The following is a 22,311-nucleotide window of genomic DNA, read 5'->3' on the forward strand; positions in this document are numbered from 1 at the left end:
TCTCCTCCAAGGCCTCTGCTTCGTCCAGCACGGTGTTGGTGTTTCTTTGATCCCGAATGCCCTCCGCCAAGGCGCCTCGGTCTTGCTCCGCAGCTATGCCAGGAAGCTTCGCAGGTGGGGGCAGCTCGCCTCGGTCCCAGGACAGCGGCAGCAGCACAGGCGGGGGCAGCGGCAGCAGCAGTGGCATGGGCAGTGTCCTCTTGAGGGGCCTCTTCCTGGTGGCTCTGCGTGGAGAAGAGCTGCGAGTCTTTTCAGCCTGCGATGCTGACGCGGGCGCCTGGAGCGAGCCTGCAGGGCCGGGCCTCGGTGGCTCCGGGGCGTCCCCACCACCGGGAGCGCCCGGCTTCCTGTCCAGGCCGCGGGTCTCCACGAGGTCCTCTGCGGCCTTCTGCGCGGACTCCTGCTCGTCCTCCTGCTCCTCCCCCTCTGCTGTCGCCTGGGCCCGCGCCTCCTTCTCCTGGCCAGGCGCGGGGAGGTGTCTGGAGGTCATAGGCCTCGCAGCCCTGACCCCCGGCTCGGGCGGTGCAGGCAGGAGGGTCACCTTGCGTGGCCGGAGAGGAGGGATCCTGACGGTTCTGGAGCGTCCGGCCATCAAGGTGGCAAGAGACAGCACGGGCTTCTTTGGGGCCTCCCCCCAAGCCGTGCTGGGAAGGATGCCCAGGGGGGAGCTCGTACCCTGCGGGAGAGGAGCCCTCCTCCTAGGGGCAATGAAGAAGCCCCCAGATAAAGGCCCGCGACCCATACTGGAGGTGGACATCCTCCGCACAGGGCGTGAGGCCGGCGCAGGAGCCGCGGAGTGGGCGCGGACCGGCGCGGTAACATCACGGGCCACAGGGAAGGGGGGACGACGGCCCGGCTGGGGCCGCCGGAGGTCCGGGAGGCTTGGCTTGCTAAGCCAGCTGCCCATTTCGGGCAAATTGTGCACAATGAAGTTCCAAAGAGAAGAAGACTTGGAGAGATCTCTCCTAGCGTCTACCTCTCCTGGAGACAGAGCATGCACTGGTTAGCAGGGCGCTTGTGACGTCCCAATGGAACTGGCGACAGAGAAAGGGCGCGCCATGGCGAACGTGGGGGGCGAGCGCGCGGGGTGGGGGGTGGGGGGGCAGCCGAGGGCGCGGAGAAAAGGCACCAAAGGGCAAAGGGCAACTCCTGCTGCTGGCGGCAGGTGCTTGGCACGCGATGGGCCACTGTGTGCAGACCGTTGGGAACTGTGGCGGCGCCGTCGGCCAGAGCCCTTGCCACCTGGGCACGGGCTCTGCAGGCTCCAGGGCACCTGGGCCAGGGCCTGGCGTGGGCTGCGTGTGGCTGTGTCGCCGCCCCCCCACACCAGTCACAGGCGGTGGCAGAGCCTGCTGGAGGCCAAGCCCAGAGACAAACCCCATCCTGCCAGGCTCCTCCAGGGACCTCTCCACTCCTCTGCGCCGCCACAAGGATGGCCAGCCCAGCTGCTAGGGTTTCTGAGAAGGGACACGGTGCCCACACCGGACTGGATGCTGCACCCTATGACATCCCTTCCCGGCAGGCAGGTTCCGCTCACTTCCTTTTACAAATTGGGTAAAACGATCGTTCAGCCCTGGAGCATTCCCCAGGTCACGCAGGTGGGCGTGGCCCGGCCAGGCCTTGAACCCAGCCTGCGTGGTTCTAGAGCGGTGCCTCCCGGGCACGTACACTTCATATAGTACCTTTTTTTTTTTTCCTGTAGTTTTTAGGGAACTTATGACCATGGCAGAGCTGTACCAACCACATGCACACCTAGGAGGAGGTCTTGTCTTCAACTCAACTCGAGTTGACCACGGCCCACACTGGGCTCCAGTCTCCTCAGAAGATGTAGAGCAGGTCCTCTGACTGTCAACACGGCCTCAGCCCACATTTCTCTTCTCATGAAGCCTTGCACCCCAGATTTTCCTTTTGGTCTGGCTTGAAGGATCAAACTATGTAAGGATTATTGTCTACATCAATTTTGGTCTATCCTGAAAGAAATTCACCTGTGGCTTATTCCATCTGGCTAAGAAGCCAGTTTCTGTGGCCTTCCTGGAATTTGTCTAGAAAGCAAATGTATTTATTTACAGGTTAATAGTTGAGCGCTGTATTGGATGCAAACAGGGTCAACACAATTGGAACATCATGATCGTGCCAGCAGAGTCCACTCTTCACCACACATTATGGTCACCTAAACATAACTCTAGATATTCTTGTGTCCAAGAGAGGAGACATAATTTTGGGTGTCAGGATAAAGGAAACATGAATCATTGTCCTAGAAGCTGGAAGCTTCAGGATGACAAGAAACATTAGAAAATCCTTCAGGTGACTTTATCTAGTTTTTATCTTGTTTCTTTGGCATATTTCATTGGAATATATTTCTCATTCATGGGGCTGATGATGTGTTTCAGACATACGACATGCAGAAGTTTCAGAATCAAGAATCGGATATCAGTAAAACTGTTTTTATACATTTTTTTAATTTTATAAAGATCTGTTTAAACAACATTGGGCATGATTGATATATTACCAAATTGGTTTTAGCCCTTTGCTCATAAGATTCCTTTCATAGTGTATCTCCCTGCCTGTGCTCTGATGCCATTTGATTTTTCCTTCTCACACACAGGAATGATTCTAAAATCTACATATAATCTTGTTGTCTTTTTGCTTATGATCCTTTCATGACTTGTCACACTTCCAGGAAAATGGAGCAATGCCCCAATGCCTCATCATGGCAGGTAAGTTTGTCCCCATTCAGCCGTCCCTTGTCATACGGTACAGGTGCAGCTCCCAGTTTGGCTTCACTCTTCATCCACATCAGGCCACCTTTCTGGTGTCCCACTGGTCTTCTCCCTTCCCTAACCTTTTGAAAGCTATTGATTTGACCAGGAAATAGTCCTTCTCCACTTGTGACTGCCCCCTTCCCCTCCTTGAAGGCGCAGTTTCATTCCCCATTCATTCCCCATTCATGTTTCATTCCCCCAGAAATAATATCTTCTTACCTGCCCCTATATCTCAGTGCTTTCCAAGCCATTTGGATTTTTGGTCCAGCCCTCTGTCTTCCCCACTACACTGTAAATTTGTCTGGGACAAAAGATGTCTTTCAGTTCTATTTCTTTACAGCCTACCACAGAGTTTAATGTAGACTTATCATTGAACAAATGTTTAATGGAATTACTTAGAAGCTGAGGGAAATGTTTATTCTTTTCTCTTTTTCCCATCTTCAGATATTAGTAGTTTCCCTGGGTTGTAAAATGCCTTAGAAAATACTGTATTTTCAGCAATTAAGCAAAGACCCAATAGAAGAACTCTAGGTTAGCCAAAAATGGGTATATTTAGAACTTTCGTGATATAATTTCTTATTGGTTTAGACTAGAGCTAGCCTAGTTATTAAAGAGAATCATTTTTGAGCAGTGTGATAAATTCTAAATATACTTAAATTTTCAATAATGGCAGAACAGACAGGAGTTCTTCCTTTCTTTGCTCTTCTAGATGCAAGAGGCTGGATGCCAATCCTAGCCTCCCTGAGTGACTTGGGAATGTGTGAAGATGACCGGCCTAAGCTTACGTTATAGAAAAAGACACACTTAAACATTTATAAATACTAATACTAAAATCAGAAAGTGTGTTTCCTGGGAGGAGGGGCCGAGATGGAGGGCTGGAAGCAGACTGCACACGCTGCTTTCACGGAGAAGATGGAAAGTGTTCAGGGGATATTCACTTTCAGATTGAGGATCTGAAAGAGAACGTTGGGAATCAATAGAAAGGTGACTGGAGGCTCCCAAAGGGAATGGGAGGGAAGGGATGCAGCCCGCTCTGTGGGGTCAGAGGCACACAGGGATGGTATCTGCGTGTGGAGAAGGGACAGAGGAGGCACCCTCGGCTTCACCCTCTCCTGTGCACTCTGCAGTCTGAGCGGTGTGGGGGACCCTGTGCGTAGCAGGCTGCCGGACTGACAGAGAGAGTCATTGGAGACTGCGCCGTGGCGTAGCTTTGGGGAGAAGTCACAGCAGGGTCCCACTAGCTGGCATGGCTGGCGCCATTTGGAGATCACGGACTCAGAGCGCTGTATCTATTAGGAGTCAGATCAGCCATTGCTAGTGCCTCCCCAGTGGCCCGCCAGGCCAGGGAGGGGGCAGAGAGGCCGGGTGCTCCTGCATGTCCCATGGGCAGGTGCCGTGTGTCCCCACCACTGATGGGGAACTTGGGTAGTATGAAAGATTGGGCCACCATGTGCTGGTCCCTGCTGTCACTGATGACCTTGGGTTGGGCAGTGCTGAAGCCACCATGGGCCAATGAACACTGCTGCCCACAGACCTGAGTGGGGCAGCACCAAGGTAGACATGAGCAATTACTATATTATATTGTTTCTATTTCCACATCACCTTTTCATCTATATTGTTTGTCTTTATAGTCACTTTCTCTTGTCTAGATTGCTCTGTGAAATGCCTAGTTAAACTCTTGTTCTCATTACTTCACCCTCTTCCCTTATTGTTTTCTAGTTACCTAATCCTCGGCTCAAGATTAATTCTTCTCATTTTATTTATTACCTATGTATATCTATCTCTCTATCTATCATCAATCATCAATCTGTTGATCTATTCATAAGGATACATTGTTAACACTCATTGATCCACCATCCAACCTGAAAATTAGAATTTTAATAATAGCCTATATCAACTAATTGTAGCCCCACTTTCATTCCCTTGAGTCTACTCTTATGAAAATCCCCTCATCTTCAACCTATGTTCATCTTCCCCTTGCTTTTGTTTTTTTTATTTTCTTTTTTTTTTTTATTTTGGCATATTAGGGGGGTACAGGTTTTAAGGTTTCAATAAATGCCCTTCCCCCCCCTACAAGTCTGAGTTTCCAGCATGACCATCTCCCAGATGGTGCACATCTCACTCATTATGTATGTGTATACCCGCACCCCTCCCCCCTCCCACCTGCCCAATACCCTATTACTGTAGTACCTATGTGTCCACTTAGGTGCTGCTCAGTTAATACCAGTTTGCTGGTGAGTATATGTGGTGCTTGTTTTTCCATTCATGGGATACTAAACTTAGTAGTATGGGTTCCAGTTCTAACCAGGAAAATATAAGATGTGCTATATCACCGTTGTTTCTAATAGCTGAATAGTACTCCATGGTATACATATACCACATTTTATTAATCCATTCTTGGATTGATGGGCACTTGGGCTGTTTCCACAGCCTTGCAATTATGAATTGTGCTGCTATAAACATTCGAGTGCAGGTGTCTTTTTTATAGAGTGTCATTGGATCATTTGAGTAGATGCCCAGAAATGGGATTGATGGATCAAATGGTAGATTCACTTGTATTGCTCTAAGGTATCTCCATATTGCTTTCCACAGAGGTTGAACTAGTTTGCAGTCCCACCAGCAGTGTAGGAGTGTTCCTCTCTCTTCGCATCCACACCAGCATTTGTTATTTGGAGACTTTTTGATAAAGGCCATTCTCTCTGGAGTTAAGTGATATCTCATTGTGGTTTTGATTTGCATTTCCCTGATGATTAGAGATGTTGAGCACTTTTTCATATGTTTGTTGGCCATTCTTCTGTCTTCTTTAGAAAAGTTTCTGTTCAAGTCCTTTGCCCACTTTTTAATAGGGTTATTTGATTTTTTCTTGCTGATTTTCGTGAGTTCTAAGTATATTCTAGTTATCAGCCCCTTATCAGATGCACAGGATGCAAAAATTTTCTCCCATTCTGTAGGTTGTCTGTTTACTTTCATGACTGTTTCTTTGGCTATGCAGAAGCTTTTTAGTTTGATCATGTCCCATTTATTTATTTTTGTTGCTGCTATGATTGCCTTTGGGGACTTCTTCATAAACTCTTTGCCTAGGCCAATGTCCAGGAGAGTGTTTCCAACATTTTCCTCTAGAATTCTAATAGTTTCACACCTTAGGTTTAAGTCTGTTATCCAGCCTGAGTTGATTTTTGTGAGAGGTGAAAGGTGTGGGTCCTGTTTTAGCCTTCTACAGGTGGCTATCCAGTTTTCCCAGCACCATTTATTGAAAAGGGATTCTTTTCCCCAGCATATGTTTTTGTCTGCTTTGTCAAAGATTAAATGGCTATATGAGGATGGTTTTATATCAGGATTCTCAGATCTGTTCCACTGGTCAATATTCCTATTTTTGTGCCAATACCAGATTGTTTTAATTACTACAGCTTTGTAGTATAGTTTGATATCTGGCATATTAATACATCCATTTTGTTTTTGTTGCTTAGAATTGCTCTTGATATTCGGGGTCTTCTTTGGTTCCATATGAAGCATAAAATTATTTTTTCTATATCTGTGAAGAATGTTGAAGGGATTTTTTTTTTTTTTGAGACAGAGTCTCACTTTTGTTGTCCAGGCTAGAGTGAGTGCTGTGGCGTCAGCCTAGTTCACAGCAACCTCAAACTCCTGGGCTCAAGCGATTCTCCTGCCTCAGCCTCCCAAGTAGCTGGGACTACAGGCATGCACCACCATGCCCGGCTAATTTTTTGTATATATATTTTTAGTTGGTCAATTAATTTCTTTCTATTTTTAGTAGAGACGGGGTCTCGCTCAGGATGGTTTCGAACTCCCAACCTCGAGCAATCCACCCGCCTCGGCCTCCCAGAGTGCTAGGATTACAGGCGTGAGCCACCGCGCCTGGCCATGTTGAAGGGATTTTAATAGGTATTGCATTGAATCTGTAGATCAGTTTGGGTAGTATAGACATTTTTTTTTTTTTTTTTTGAGACAGAGTCTCGCTTTGTTGTCCAGGCTAGAGTGAGTGCCGTGGCGTCAGCCTAGCTCACAGCAACCTCAAACTCCTGGGCTGCAGTGATCCTTCTGCCTCAGCCTCCCGAGTAGCTGGGACTATAGGCATGCGCCACTATGCCCGGCTAATTTTTTATATATATATCAGTTGGCCAATTAATTTCTTTCTATTTATAGTAGAGACGGGGTCTCGCTCTTGCTCAGGCTGGTTTTGAACTCCTGACCTTGAGCAATCCACCCGCCTCGGCCTCCCAAGAGCTAGGATTACAGGTGTGAGCCACAGCGCCCGGCCTAGACATTTTAATGATGTTGAGTCTGCCGATCCATGAGCATGGTATGGATTTCCATCTGTTTACATCCTCTGCTATTTCCTTCCTCAGTGTTTCATAGTTCTCCCTGTAGAGGTCTTTTACCTCCTTGGTTAAGTATATTACTAGGTACTTTAATTTCTTTCTTGCTATTGTGAAGGGAATTGAGTCTTTGATTTGGTTCTCAATTTGATAGTTGTTGGCGTATATGAATGCCTCTGATTTCTGTGTATTGATTATGTATCCTGAGACTTTACTAAATTCATTTATCAGTTCCAGAGTTTCTTTGTTGAATCTTTGGGGTTTTCTAAATACAATATCATATCATCACCAAACAGTGAAAGTTTGATCTCTTCTGCCCCTATTTGGATACCTTGAATTCCACTTTCCTGTCTGATTGCTATAGCCAGGACTTCCAGCACTATGTTGAATAGAAGTGGAGATAGTGGACAGCCTTGTCTGGTTCCAGTTCGAAGTGGGAATGATTTCAATTTTTCCTCATTCAGTACGATGTTGGCTATGGGTCTGTCATATATGGCTTGTATCATTTTTAAGTATGTACCTTCTATGCCTATTTTCTTAAGTGTTCGTATCATGAAAGGGTGTTGAATTTTGTCAAAAGCTTTTTTCTGCATCTATTGAAAGAATCATGTGGTCTTTGCTTTTGCTTCTGTTTATGTGGTGAATTGCATTTATAGATTTATGTATGTTGAACCATCCCTGCATCCCTGGGATGAAGCCCACTTGGTCGTGATGGATTATTTTTTTGATAAGCGTCTGGATTCAGTTAGCTAAGATTTTGTTGAAAATTTTTGCATCTATATTCATTAGGGATATTGGTCTGTAGTTTTCTTTTTTTGTTGCATCCTTTCCTGGTTTTGGTATCAGAGTAATATTCGCTTCATAAAAGGTGTCGGGGAGGTTTCCGTTCTTCTCAATGTTGTGGAATAGTTTCTGCAAGATAGGTACTAGTTCTTTGTAAGTGTAGTAAAATTCGGGTGTGAAGCCATCTGGACTGGGACTTTTCTTTTTAGGGTTATTTTTAATTGCTGTTTCTATATCAGCTGTTGAGATTGGTCTGTCTGTTCAGGAAGTCTATCTCTTCCTGATTGAGCCTAGGGAGGCTGTGTGTTTCTAGAAATTTGTCCATTTCCTCCACATTTTCCAATTTGTGTGAATAAAGATTTTTGTAGTACTCATAAATCATATCTTGTATCTCTTTGGGATCAGTTGTGATATCTCCTTTTTTGTTCCTGATGGAGCTTATTAGAGATTTCTCTTTTCTGCTTTTCGTTAGCTTAGCCAGCAGTGTATCAATTTTGTTTATTTTTTCAAAGAACCAACTTATTGTTTTGTTAATCTCCTGAATAGCTTCCGTGTTTTCAATTCTGATTTGATCTTGTTGATTTCACTTCTTCTGCTGGTTTTGGGGTTGGTCTGTTCTTTTTCCAGCTCTTTGAGTCATTTCGTTAGATTGTCTATTTGTGATCTTTTTGTCTTTTGGTTATAGGCATTTATGGAGATAAACTTTTCTCTCAGAACTGCTTTAGCTGTGTTCCGGAGGATTTGATAATTTGTCTCTCCATTGTCATTTTCTTCATAGAATTTTTTTATTTCCATCTTGATTTCTTCATTTATGAAGTAATCATTTAGTAGGAGGTTGTTTAATTTCCATGTTTTTGTGTAGAAATGTGAGTTTCTATTATGGTTGATTTCTACTTTTATTCCACTGTGATCTGAGAAGATACATGGTATGATTTCTATTTTTTAAAATTTCTTGAGGTTTACTTTGTGTCCTAGGATATGGTCAATCTTAGAGAATGTCCCGTGAGCTGATGAGAAGAGCATATATTCAGTGGAATTTGGATAGAATGTTCTGTAAATGTCAGTCAGACCCAATTGTTCTAGAGTTTTGTTTAAGTCCATTATTTCTTTATTAATTTTCTGTTTGGAGGATCTGTGTCGTGCCGTCAGTTGGGTGTTGAAATCTCTGGTGATTGTGGAGTTGCTATTAATCTATTTGCTTAGCTCCAGTAAGGTTTGCTTTATGAATCTGGGTGCACCTAAGTTGGGTGCATATATATTTAAAATTGTTATCTCTTTTTGTTGAACTGTGCCCTTCACCATTATATAATGACCCTCTTTGTCTTTCACTACTTTTGTTGGTTTAAAATCTAAATTGTCTGAAATTAGAACTGCCACGCCAGCCTTCTTTTGGCTTCCACTTGCTTGGAATACTGATCTCCACCCTTTTACTTTTAGTCGATATGCATCCTTGCAGGTTAGATGTGTTTCCTGAAGACAGCATATACTTGGCCTGTATTTTCTTATCCATTCAGCCAGCCTATGTCTCTTGAGTGGAGAGTTTAAGCCATTCACATTTATTGAGAGAACTGATAGGTAAGGTAGATTACTGTTCATTCTGTTGGGTTGGATGTTGTTGCTTTGATTTCTCTCTTGAGCCATTGTAATATTTGGCCTTTAATCTTTGGGTTTTGGTTGTTTTTATATTCGTGGGTTATTATTATGATGTTCCGTGTGTAACGCTGTTTTGAGTACTTCTTGTAGGGCTGATCTTGTCTTGGTGAATTCTCTGAGCCTTTGCTTGTCTGAGAATGTCTTTATTTCTCCTTCATATATGAAGCTTAGTTTTGCAGGGAATAAGATTCTAGGCTGGGCATTGTTTTGTTTCAGAAGAGTGAGAATGGAGCCCCAGTCTCTCCTTGCTTGTAAAGTCTCATTAGAAAAGTCTGGTGTTATGCGAATTGGCTTTCCCTTGTATGTCACTTGCTTCTTTCATCTTACAGCTCTTAGAAGGGCCTCTTTAGTTGATATTTTGGTCAGTCTGATGACTGCATGTCGTGACGTCTTCCTGTTTGCATTGAATCTCCCAGGGGTCCTCTGAGCTTCTTGAACTTGTATATCGAGATTTTGAGCCAGGCCTGGGAAATTTTCCTCTATTATATCTTCAAATAGCTTGTCCAACCCTTGAGTTTTGTCTTCTTCCCCTTCTGGTAACCCTATGACCCTCACATTAGGTTTCTTCACATAATCCCACATCTCTTGTAGGCTTTGCTCTTTTCTCTGGTTTCTCTGCTCTATCTCTGTGACTGATTTATTTAATTGGAGGGTGTTATCTTCAATCTCTGAGATTCTTTCTTCTGTTTGATCTACCCTGTTCTTGAGACTTTCCACTGTATTTTATAGTTCCCTGAATTGATTCTTCATTTCCAGGAGTTCGGTTAAACTTTTCTTCATTGTGTCAATTTCTTTAGTGAACTTTTTTTCCAGATCCTGGAGGCTTTTTGTGGTTTCTTTGTGTTGGTTATTGAGTTGTTCTTGTAGGTCGTTGAATTTTCTGATGATCCACATTCGAAATTCCTCTTCTGTCATTTTGGTTGCCTGATTTTGGTTGGTATCCATTTCTAGGGGGCTGGTGCTCTTCTTTAGGGGTGTGTTTTCCGTTTGGTTCTTCATATTTCCAGAGTTCCTTCACTGATTTCTTCCCATGTCGATCAGTTGTTGTTTCTTTCTTTTAGGTTTTCGTTTGGGTATTCACACGCCTTGTTTAGTTTCTGAGCCGGTAGGTGGTGCCTGTGGGTGAGATTCGATCACTCCCTGTATAATGAGTCAATAGGTGCCGTGAAAAGGGTGTGCAGGATGCCCTCCCTGTCAGTAGGTGGCACTTGCTTGGAGGAACAGGCTATGCTGTTGTTTTTGTGTCCTGCTATCAGCTCTTGTTCTTGTGTAGAGAACTCTAGTGCCTCAGGTGGTGGGTGGGGTCCTGGGACTTCCAGGTGTGTCCTTTTCTCCCCCTCAGTGAGGGCTGATCTAGGAGAGAGTCTGGGCGGAGCTGGGTTGGGTAAGCCTGCCCTCAGGCACCACCAATGTTGTTAGCAGGGGTCAAAGTTCTGTTCTCTGCTTCTAGAAAAAGCTGTCAGGCAGGGGCTGGAATGGTCCCGCTCAGTCAGAGAGTCTACCTGTGGGGCTGGGCTGTCTGAGACTCGCAGTCTGGAACAGGCCTCACTTCTTTCCACCGTCCCCAACTCCGCAGCTACTCCTGGGCCTCTGCCAGCAGGCCAGACCACACGCCACCAGGCCTCCCCTGCCTGTGATGCTGACCGGGAGGTTCCCTGCGCAGGAATGCCACCTGGGCTGGGCACACGGCCTCCCTTTGGGAGGAGCGTTGCCCTCTAGGATGCTGATCTGCCCCTGAAGGCACACACACCTCAGTAGGCTGTTCACAAATATCCCTTCTGTGCCCCAGGCAATGCAAGACCTCGGTGCACAGGATCTGGTCTTCAGGTCAGACCTCTGGGTCCCAGAGTTCAAACTATATCCCCACGAGGGAGAGGAGTGTCAGTCCCAGTTCACCCACAGGGAGCCCAAGCTGGGTCTATGTCTCTCAGCCTCAGGGTCTACCCCAGTCTCCTGGAATCACCATGCCAGCAGCACCTGGGAGGGTGCTGCTCCCTCAGACTGTGAGGGTAGAGAGCTCACAATCTGAGTTCCCCTTAGTCAGCCATAGGGCCCCAAAAGGGAAGGTCCTGTTCCCTGTAGGTGCCTCGGACTGGTGGCTGTATTGTCTCTCTGGGCAGCTGCGGGTAGGGTTGGGGGAGGGGAGAAGGAGGCAATATGGCGCCTGCCTCGCAGCTCGGGTCTGTGCACACGGAGGTGCCCCAGGGAAGTTGGGAGCCTGGTGCCGCGTCCACTACTGGCTTACCGCTCACTGGCAGCGGCCGTCGCTGGGCTGGTGTCCGCAGGTCTCTCCACTCGCTGGGGAGCCCACCAGCAGTCCAAGATGCAGGGGAGGGGAAACGGCCAATCCACTTACCCTTCCCTCTGGTCTCCGGGCTGCTGCCGCGGTCCCAGCTTCCATTTCTCCTCTGTGACCTCCTCATGTGGAGTCTCCCATGGTCTCAGGTACCCCTCCTTCCAACCCTCATCCAATGTGGGCTCATCTTCTTGCTTCTTCTAATTTCTGCTAGAATCTGTCTTTTCTGCAGAGACACTATGTCTGGCGGTGTTTCTCATCCACCATCTTGATTCCCCTCCCCCTCGCTTTTGTTTTTAATCCACTTTTATGGCATATATCCTAGAAAGTGTTTTCTTTTTTAAATTGTGTTAGTTGTTTATAACCTTATAAAATTTTATCAGTAATAATCTTTGGGATATACTTTTTTTTAAAGTATAATTATGAATTTTTTTCATAATTTAAAAATTAAAATTATGCTGCTAAGATCAACCAAATTGTGGCATTTCTCTATGGATCATTCAGAAGAAAAAAAGGAATTTCTCCACTGGTCTGAGTGGCCGATCCCAATTCCCAAGGACATTGTGTTGCTGCTAAACAGTGAGGTGCAAGGATCACAACCATGTCTGGGGTGCTTCTTAACATGCCCAACAGCAAAGATTAATAAAATCTACAGTAACAAAAATAAAAAAGTAGTTCTATGGAGGTTTCAAACCCCCCAAAAATAAAAGTTTGGGTCATCTCACTAAATAATGACCAAATGACAGCTGTTTAGCAGCACCTGTCAGAGATTTGAGGATCAGATACACAGTCATCCCTCCTCTGAACTCCTAGGTTCTGACAACACCACTTTTCCCTTTTTGTACCACTATCCTAGTAGAAGTAATTTATTTCTAAAGTTAATAACTTTTGAGTTACAGCAGAACTTTTTCACCTTTAGTCTCTTTCAGAATACAACTAAGTATCTAATTCTCTGTTTAAAATTTTTTTGTTTAAAAATACTGGGTCTGATTTCTGCCTACAGAATGGATTCTAACTGACCCTAAAAGATATACTAGCTTTGTAATAATGTATGGGAAAATAATGTCCAGTCCGATCATGTCTAATCACTAACAGATTCAACTTCAAATATGAATATTTTCATACATTTATTTCACTTCCACCAATAATTATTGTATGCATCTTATATGATCAAGACTGTGAAATATACAGTGTGGTATGTTAAGACAGCTCTTGCCTTCATAATTTGACACAACGTAGGGATGCTTAAACATAATAGTCCAATAAAAATTCACTTTCGTATAGTGATATGTAGCATTTAAAACATGAGCTATTGTGATCCTTAAACCCCAGGATAAAGACAGGGCAGGTTTTATTATTGTAACATGTACATGAACTTCAGACTTTCCCAGATTTATTCTGTTAGTCAGTAGAATAGCTGGCACATGCACCCAATATTCTTACACTGCCACTCAGCCAAAAGGAGCAAAAATGTGTTAAAAGTGATCATCTCAATAAAATACCTCATCCATTTGTTACAAGATTTCTGAGAAGAATTTTCTGGCTGGAAATATCAAAGGTAGCTTCCTGGAGAGGAATTATGTTGAGGGTGGACTTTCAAGAGTGTGCTGCAGTCTCCAACGCATTCCCTCACATTTATCATGAGATTCTCTTGCTGAAGAGTTTCCGCAGGGCAGCCTTCATGTCCCGATTTCTCAGACTATAGATGAAAGGATTTAACATTGGGGTCATTGCGATGTACATCACAGTCACCACTGCATCCTTTAGGCTGTACCTCGTCAGAGGACATAAATACATGCCCTTGACTGTCCCATAATACAAAGAAACAACTGTGAGGTGAGAACCACAGGTTGAGAAGGCTTTGAGCACACCCTTGGTGGGTGGAACTCTCAAGACTGTGGAAAAGACCCAAATATAAGAGATAATGATGCATAATAATGGCACAGAGAAAACACCAACCCCCAGGTACATCATTTCACATTAAAGTGGATGTCAGAACAGGATAGCTTGAGCAAACAAGCAAGCTGGCCACTTCATGGTTGCCACAGAAGGACAGACTAGCTATGAGCAGAGTGTGGGGGAGGGAATTGATGTCCCCAACAATCCAAGACCCAACAACTAGCAGGACGCAAGACTTCAGACTCACAATTGTTGTGTAGTGAAGTGGGCAGCTGATGGCCACAGCTCGATCATATGCCATCACGGCCAAGATATTGCTGTCTGTGTTAGCCAAGGCAAGCATGAAATACATCTGTGTTAGGCATCCTCCGAAGGAGATGATTTTGCTGCCCAAGAGATGGCTGGCTCTCATCTTAGGGATGCTTAACAGATGAGAAGAAGATGTCAACCAAAGAGAGGTTGGCAAGGAAAAAATACATGGGGTTGTAAAGGTGAATGTCAGAGTGAATGGCCAAGATAATGAGCATGTTTCCAATCAGCATGATGGGGTAAACAAATAAGAAGACAAAGAAGAAATCTTGTTTTTGTTGACCATTAACTCACAGGAGGATGTATTCCAGGGTTGATGACTGATTTACTTCTCTCATGGATTCTTCAACAGGAAAGGGGAGAGAATCCGGAATTATTAGTAAATTATTCTGTGTAATGATCTTCCTTACCCATTACTTTTGACTTTGGGGACCAGATATGTCTATACCTGGTTTTACTAAATCCACAGTAATCCCCAGTAATTTCCCAGTTTCATTGGGAAACTTCTGGTTAATAACTGAAACTAATCGACAGCTATCCCTGGACACTTATGCCTAAGAAAGGAACAATCTGTAAATCAGAGGTGCTCATCCTCCTGAACCCCAGCACCACCCCCAAACACCTACAATTTAATCATTTAGCAAATAGTTAAATTTCATAATCTGTGTGCTGCACACTTTTGTAAGCCTTGTGGAAAAGTCATAAATATTTGACAATCAGTTTATTCATCTATTTATTCAATGAAAAGACATTGTCTCTGCTCCCAAAGATCTTACAAATTAATAGAGATGCCAGCATCATACACTAATTTTATTACACATGGATAAGGAAAGGACAGTATCTTGAAGTCTTTGACAAAAACCACTCCAGTGCAAAGAAGAGCCCCTGGATGATTAGAAATGTTCCAGTGACCAAACTCAGAGTGAGCCCAGAGGCCAAGAGGTAACCGTTGTCTACATTGCCATTAGAAGACTATAAATCACAAGGAACACAAAGTAGATTTTCAACATCTCCTTTGATATGTTTTAACTCTTTCCAAGCCCTTAAATATATGGGGTCTACTGTTTTTCTCTTCCATCTTCTCTTCTTTTTATTCATTGTTTCTTTTGGAGATGCATCTAACTCCATAGCGATGTCAACTAATGCTTATTAGACTCTCAGAACTTCACCTGAATGTTTGATCTCTTTTCTCCATGTTTCCAATATTAAGTCATCCTGCCAACAAGTCTGACCAAATCCCATGCCCTTCACATACAACCTAAGTAGACCATAAGCTTTTCTTGAGGAGGAAAATATCATCTTGTTCATTTTTATCTCCTCCAGAGACACTCCACACTCCTCCTTAGTGTGGAATAAGTTTTTACTCTATCTTTCTTGAGTTGGATCCAGGTTTATTTCATGACTTCCTCACATGGGAGTACTCACAGGCACACTCAACCAATTTACTTGTCACTTCTACATCTCACCTTGTTGATTCTTCTTTTAAAAAATTCTTACATAGCTCAAAATTTCTATCAATACTTACTCTCTTAGTACTTTAGCTTAGACTATCATCATTTTCCACCTGAGGTATTGTAATGGTCCCTTAACCATTCCCTCCTCTTTGATCCATCTTGTACTCTGAGACACACTAATTGTGGCAGAGACTTCTAGCTGCTCACCCAAGTCCACACTGTTCTGTTCTTCCTGGTTGTTCAGCTAGACTATATTTCTCAGACCTCCCTTGCACTGAAGGTGTTCATGAGACTCGATTGTAATCAATCCATTTATATCTTCCAGCTACAGTCTTTCTCCACATTACCCTCTCTGTTTTGCAAACTGAATGCAAGTGGCCAGGAGAGTAAGTGGGATGATGGTGTCACATGGTGGAATTGTACAGCAAACAGGACCGGGAAACAAACCGAGAGCCACACGAGAGTACTGCAAAACAGGCTTTTATTACATGGTGGGCTCAGAAGGGTCTTGCCTCCAAATTCTGAGCAAAATGGGGTTGAAGCATGGTGGCTTTTATATGTTTTGTTAGGAGGAAGCTGGTGGTTACAGAAGCAAATGGCTACAGAGTCTGCACAAGATTGAGGTCTAGTCAAATGTTACTCTATAGTTGCTTAGTCATGCTATTTTGCAAAGTTTGCACAGGATTGAGATCTAGTCAAATGTTACTCTATAGTTGCTTAGTCATGCTATTTTGCAAAGTTTGCACAGGATTGAGATCTAGTCAAATGTTACTCTATAGTTGCTTAGTCATGTTATTTTGCAGTTATGCTACTATTAGGAAGGGAGTGGAAAAATTTTCTCTTACATTCCCCCCTCTTGATGGCCCTAAATGCGCTGTGGCCATCATCAGTGCATTAGAGGGCATCACCTAAATTGTTTAGTGGACAGTATACTTGGAGGGCCATGATATGGGCAGTGGTTTGAACCTGGACCTCATAAGTTCCTAAGGCCCTGTTTCCAGGTCATCAATCCTCCTTACATATTTGTTACAGGAAGGGGAACATGGGTTTTGAGCATTTATGTGCGTAAGGAAATCAATGTTAAAATTTTTAGTAGCATCTTGTATCAATAACCTGTATCCCGTATTAAGTTGATTGTCTGTAGGAATATCCAAATTAGAAATAGGAGCCCCGCTATAGCCCAGTACAATATGACAAAACACAATCTTTTACCCGCCCCCAGTCTTGGGTTGCTATGGAGTAAAGTCCAATGCCTAGTAGTAGGGCCAATAGTCCTGATAAGCCAACGGGGATGTAGGGAATCAGTCTGGTCATTCAGACTCGGGTGTAGTCATCAGGTCACTGCATCAGAGGTGGATCTTTAGTGGGTTTTTTGGGTTCTGCTCTGTTATCCAGGTGTCTCTGTCATCTTCAGATGATGCTCTTTTTGCTCAGGTGTGGTGGATCCAGGGAGTTACTCCTGCAACCTTAACAGCAGTAGGTGCGGTTAAGACTACAGTGTGGGGGCCTGTCCAGGTGGGCTCAAGCAGCATCATTTCCCAGTCTTTAACCCATACAGAATCTCCCAGGCGATGGTGGTGGACAGGGTACCCCATTGCTATGGGTGTTCTTTCCATAACTTTGTGATGAAATCTGTTCAGTACCTTGGACAAGGAAACAAGCCGAGCTTGTAGAGTGTCTTTTCCTACTTGTGTAATATTTCCCTTAAGCAGCCTAATTATGGGTGGGGGACTTTCCATAAAGAATCTCAAAGGGTGAATATCCTGATGGCCCCGGGGTGCACCTGACTCTGAGTAGAGCCAGGCTGAGTAAGTCTGCCCAGGGTAGCCCAGTTTCCTGGCACATTTTTGCAAAGGTGTTTTTAAGGGTCCGGTTCATAAGCTCTACTTTCCCTGAACTTTGGGGTCTATATGCTGTTTGAAGCTTCCACTTAATCCCCAATGCCTCTGCTAAAGTCTGCATGATGTCTGTCATAAAGCTTGGCCCATTGTCACTGCCTTTTGAGAGTGGCAGCCCATAACGGGGAACAATTCCCCTTAGAAGCACCTTTACTACTTCCCTTGCCATTTCAGTTCGGGTAGGGATGGCCTCGACCCATCCCGAGAAGGTGCGTATCATCACTAACAGGTATTTCATTCCTTTGCATGGTTTTAGCTCAGTGAAGTCCACTGCTATATCTTCAAAGGGAGATGTTCCAACATTCTAGATGCCTGTGGCCGGCCTACACCTCGTGCCTGCATTATTTTGGGCACACACTTGGCAGCGGGCGCAGATGGTTGCTAGGATGGACAGAAGCTTAGGAATGTAGTGGTACCAGCCAAGCAGGTTGGTAAGGGCCATTTTTTCCCAGGTGGGTGAGGACATGGAAATTGGAGACAACTGTGTAGGCCAGCATTTCTGGTATGAGGACCTGGTCATCTAGCAAACTCCACCATCCTGACTCAGTCTCTTGGGACATCTCTCTCTTTGCCCATGCTTCTTCTGGGCTGTGTTTTGGGCATCTGTGCCATTCTGATGCTAGGAGAATTTTACCAGCCTGTCGCCTTGTGCCCAGTTCCTGCAACTTCTGTCCCGCCATAGCCTTTGCCGTTCAGTCTGCCAAATGATTTCAGAGGGTGACTGGGTCTCTTCCTTTCTGGTGTCCTCAACAGTGTATCACGGCTATTTCTTTAGGCTCCCACATGGCATCCAGTTGCGGTAAGATCTCTTCTTTATTTTTTACTTCTTTTCCTCCTGCCATTAAGAGTCCCCTTTCTTGACAGAGGGCCCCATGTACCGTGTTTCCCCAAAAATAAGACCTGCCCATAAAATAAGCCCGAGCAAGATTTCTAAGCATTTGAGCTATATAAGCCCTACCCCCAAAATAAGACCTAGTGATGGGCGTGGCCACGCAGCGTATCTGCACAACCCATGCATTTCGTTGCGGAGCGGTAAAGAAGATGAGCAGCCCTTCTCATCTGCCCCATCGTGACAGCTACTATCTCAGAGGCGACTGGAAAAGTGCAGGCAGCCCCACCAACAAGGTGGGCTCCCCCTGTCAGGTCCCGGCCATCCTGTGCGTGCTGCAAGCTGAGGCTTTGAGGGGAAAATCTCCTCAGTGAAGTGAGGAGCGGGACGTTCCACTTTAAGTATTGTGTGTCCCCAGTGTGGAGAAAGAAAGCTGTGGCTGCCATTTTACTCAGCACTGTGGGCCTCTCTCACCCCCCACACACACCAGGGGATAGATCAAATAATGATTCCTGCAGGAATGACTACCTATCTGCAGATTCTTGATATTGCATTAAACAAGCCATTCAAAGACCATTTGCGCATGGAAATCAATGACTACATTGAAAATAGAATGACAAGAAATCAGTGTGGAAACTTTGTGAAGCCTAGCCTGCAAGAGGTCATGATTTGGGTGAAGAATTCATGTGATAAAATCACTGACAGTGTTGTTACCAATGCACTCTGAGCAGGTTACATGGATAAGAGCTGCTCATTTAATGAGAGCTCTGTTGCTCAACATGAGAGATTGGGGCCAATGATTCTAAAGGAAATAGAGTTGCAAGAAATTCAGAATGGAATTTGGGGTTTGAAGAGTTATGATGATGTTCCAGAAGAAGACGACTTAACTGTATTTGAATAAATGTAGATTGTTGTGTCGTACTTAAAAAAAAAAAAAAAAAAAAAAAAACACATCCTCTGAAAATAAGCCCTAGGGTGTCTCCTTGAGGAAAAATAAATATAAGACCCTGTTTTATTTTCGGGGAAACACGGTACATACAAGGTGCTCCATGCATATTTGGAATCTGTGTATATATTTGCCCTTTTCCCCTTGCGTGTCTCGGTACCTGGATTAAGGTCCTGCTCTCTGAGCAGACCACCCCACCGGCAGGGGCTCGGCTTAGACCACCTCATCTTTAGTTGTGACAGGTTAAAGTCTTTAGTGTGATCTGGCAGCCCTAGGGCCGGGGATCGGTATAGCTGATTCTGCAGATCTCGGAAGGCTTCTTCCTGCTCAGATCCCCACTTCAGCTCCTGCGTCTCAGGCCCCCGCAGGGCCTCATAGAGAGGTTTGGCCATCAGTGCAAAGCCCCGTATCCATATTGGGCAGAATCCTACTGTTCCCAGGAACTCCCGCAGCTGCCGGTGCAGGGCGAGAGTAGTTGAGGCAGGCCCCTGAGGAGATCAGCTGCTTCTCCCCACTGAGCCAAGTCCCTAAGATAGGGGTCGACACAGAGGATAAGGAAATTGATAGGCAGCAGGGAGAAATAAAAGAATACACAGAGACTAAGGTATAGTTTATATATTATATAATATATATATAATATAATATAATATAATATAATATAATATAATATATATATATATATATATATATCAGATATAACACAGTGGGAAGTTCCTAGGGGGCCGGCGTATCTCCATCAATGCCAGCAATATGCTTGGATTTATACAGGTTTTTATAATCACAGAAAATCAATTACCAGTTGTCAGGGTAACATATTTGCATATCAGGGAATGCAGTTGCTAGGGGATACAGGTAGTGGGTTGGGGTCAAAAGTCCTCTCAAGGGGCTTCTAATCTATCTAGGTGAACACACAGGCACAAAGTCTTTCAGAGGCTAGCTTCTAAGTTCTAAGAGGTAGTTGTCAATTAACAGAGGTAAAACAAAAGAGGTATAGTGACTCAATATTTTTTTTGATTAGTTATGGTGGACTTAAAGGTAGATGGACAGGAGAGAGCAGGAAGCCCATCTCTAATAAAACAGGTTGTTTATAACCACCGGGGCACATCTCTGGGCATAGTGTACTCATTGTCTCCGGCTCCCATCCTTTGGGCCATATTTGCCTTGCCTTGTCTTTCAAAATACAGGGAAGCTCACAGATTTTGAGATACCAGGAAGCCTTCCTGGAAAACATCCCCACTGGAGATTTGAGAGCTCTCCCATGATAGCAGCCTCTAATAAGTGAACCGTTGAGTTCACATATTCCTTCAGGGCAAAAACCTCCAAACGCCTGTTTCTGTCTTTAATATAGTAATATTGGGTTATATAATAAAATAATGATCTTATGAGCCACATTTCATTAATTCCTCAATCATATTTTCCCAACAGCCAGATTGTGGTTGGTCTTTGGATGGAGCAGATTGTATGTACTCGTTCATGCCCCAGCTGTCTTCTTCCTTTGGTGATTTTAAAACCTAAGTATGTGACAACCTGTTGGCAAATTTGTGCCTTTCTCCATGAGACCTTGTACCCCTTTTCTGCCAGTAGCTGGAGTAGGGCTCTCGTTGCTTCCATGCACTCCTTTTGGGTTACATGTGCCAGGAGGCCGTCAGCCACATATTGTAATAGAGTACAGTTGAGCTCCCCCTGTGGGAACAACTCTAGATCTGTTGCCAGTGCTTCACCAAAGATCATAGGGGAGTTCTTGAAACCTTGTGGCAGCCTGGGCCAGGTGAGCTGCCTCTTCCTTCCGGAACCTGCGTCTTCCCATTCGAAAAGCAAAGAGGGGCTGGTTCGTTCAGGTCCAGGCAACTGAACCACTTGGCGTCCCCAGGGATGTGGCTCAGGGATGTGTAGGGGTTTGGCACTGCTGGATAGAGGGTGACCATGGTTTCATTTACCGTCCAGAGATCCTGGACAGGCCAGTAAGTTCCATCAGGTTTCTTTACTGGGAGCAGCAGGGTATTCCATGGGGACTGGCACTCTCTCAGGATGCCTTCCTGAAGAAGTTTGTCTAGGTGAGCTTGGATCCCCTTCCGTGCTTCTCTAGGGATAGGATATTGCCTTTTGCTGATGGGCTGTGCTCCAGTGTTTAGCCCAACTATGACTCGAGCCCTTCTGACTGCTAGTCCGGGGGGGGGTCTTCTGCTCATACTGTCGCGAAGTTATGCTGAAACTTGGTGGGGGGGGTTCTCCTTCAACACCCGAAATGTGGCCATTGGTGTAAGGATTCTGCGGGCCCAATGGTTGGCCCATGCACCCTGCAGCCATGTGCCTGGTGGTCGTGGAGGTGCCACTCCATTTCCCTGGGGACAGTGACTACCATTATCAAGGACTACAGAGCTGCCAATGACAGGTCTGTGCCACCTTCAGGGCAAAAGGTGACCTGCACTCCCAATTTGTGCAGGAGGTCTCATCCCAATAAGGAAACTGGGCAGTCTGGAAGATAGAGGAATTCATGTGTCACTTGGTGTCCCCCGAGCTGGCATGATTGGGCCTGGCTGAAAGGCCTAGCCACCTGGCCACCAGTGGCCCCAACTATTGTCTCCCATCCAGTGAGAGAAGCCACCTGGTAGTCACTACTGAGTGTTCGGGTCCCGTATCTAACATGAAAGTCACTGGTTGGCCCCCCATATCCATCGTGACCATGGGCTCCCGGGGGCCAAGGTTGAGGGAGTCTGGTCGGTCCTATTCTGTTTTTATTCCCATAAGGCTGATAAAATCCTGTGCCTCCGGTTCCATCTGGAACCCCCGGACTGGGCCTCGCTGAGGGGGTGGAATAAGCGGTCCTCTAGGAGTGGGAGGGATGGGCGATCAGTGAGAGCATTTTTCTTTCCAATAGCCGTCTTGAGATTGTCGGTGTGGACATTCATTTTTCCAATGTCCGGTTTCCTTGCAGAATGCACACTGGTCGGGTCTCGGCATCCCTCTTTTGCATGGCCTACTTTCCCTCCGTGTCCCAGGCCCTGGCATGGGTAAAGGAGCCCCAAGCGCCGCTGCTAGGAGCGTGGCCTTGTGCTTCATCTTCTTTTCACCCTCCCTCCGGGCCTCACAGTCCCGGTTCCAGAATACCTTTTGAGCCACTTCCATTAACTGGGTAATGTTCATA

General features: G+C 45.2%; 1 protein-coding gene and 1 pseudogene across 1 annotated transcript in view; both read right to left on the reverse strand.

The window, feature by feature from the left end:
* STX8 (syntaxin 8) overlaps nucleotides 1–18,263 on the reverse strand; it is a 467,623-nt gene extending 449,360 nt beyond the window's left edge. The window contains exon 1 of the mRNA XM_075994176.1: nucleotides 18,260–18,263. The gene's annotated coding sequence lies outside the window, so the exon portion shown is untranslated. The remainder of the gene's footprint in view (nucleotides 1–18,259) is intronic.
* Nucleotides 13,470–14,377, reverse strand: LOC105879217 (olfactory receptor 1A1-like; annotated as a pseudogene).
* Nucleotides 18,264–22,311: the final 4,048 nt, after the last annotated feature.

The sequence above is a fragment of the Microcebus murinus genome, chromosome 18 (assembly GCF_040939455.1).
Source record: "Microcebus murinus isolate Inina chromosome 18, M.murinus_Inina_mat1.0, whole genome shotgun sequence".
Classification (NCBI taxonomy): domain Eukaryota; kingdom Metazoa; phylum Chordata; class Mammalia; order Primates; family Cheirogaleidae; genus Microcebus; species Microcebus murinus.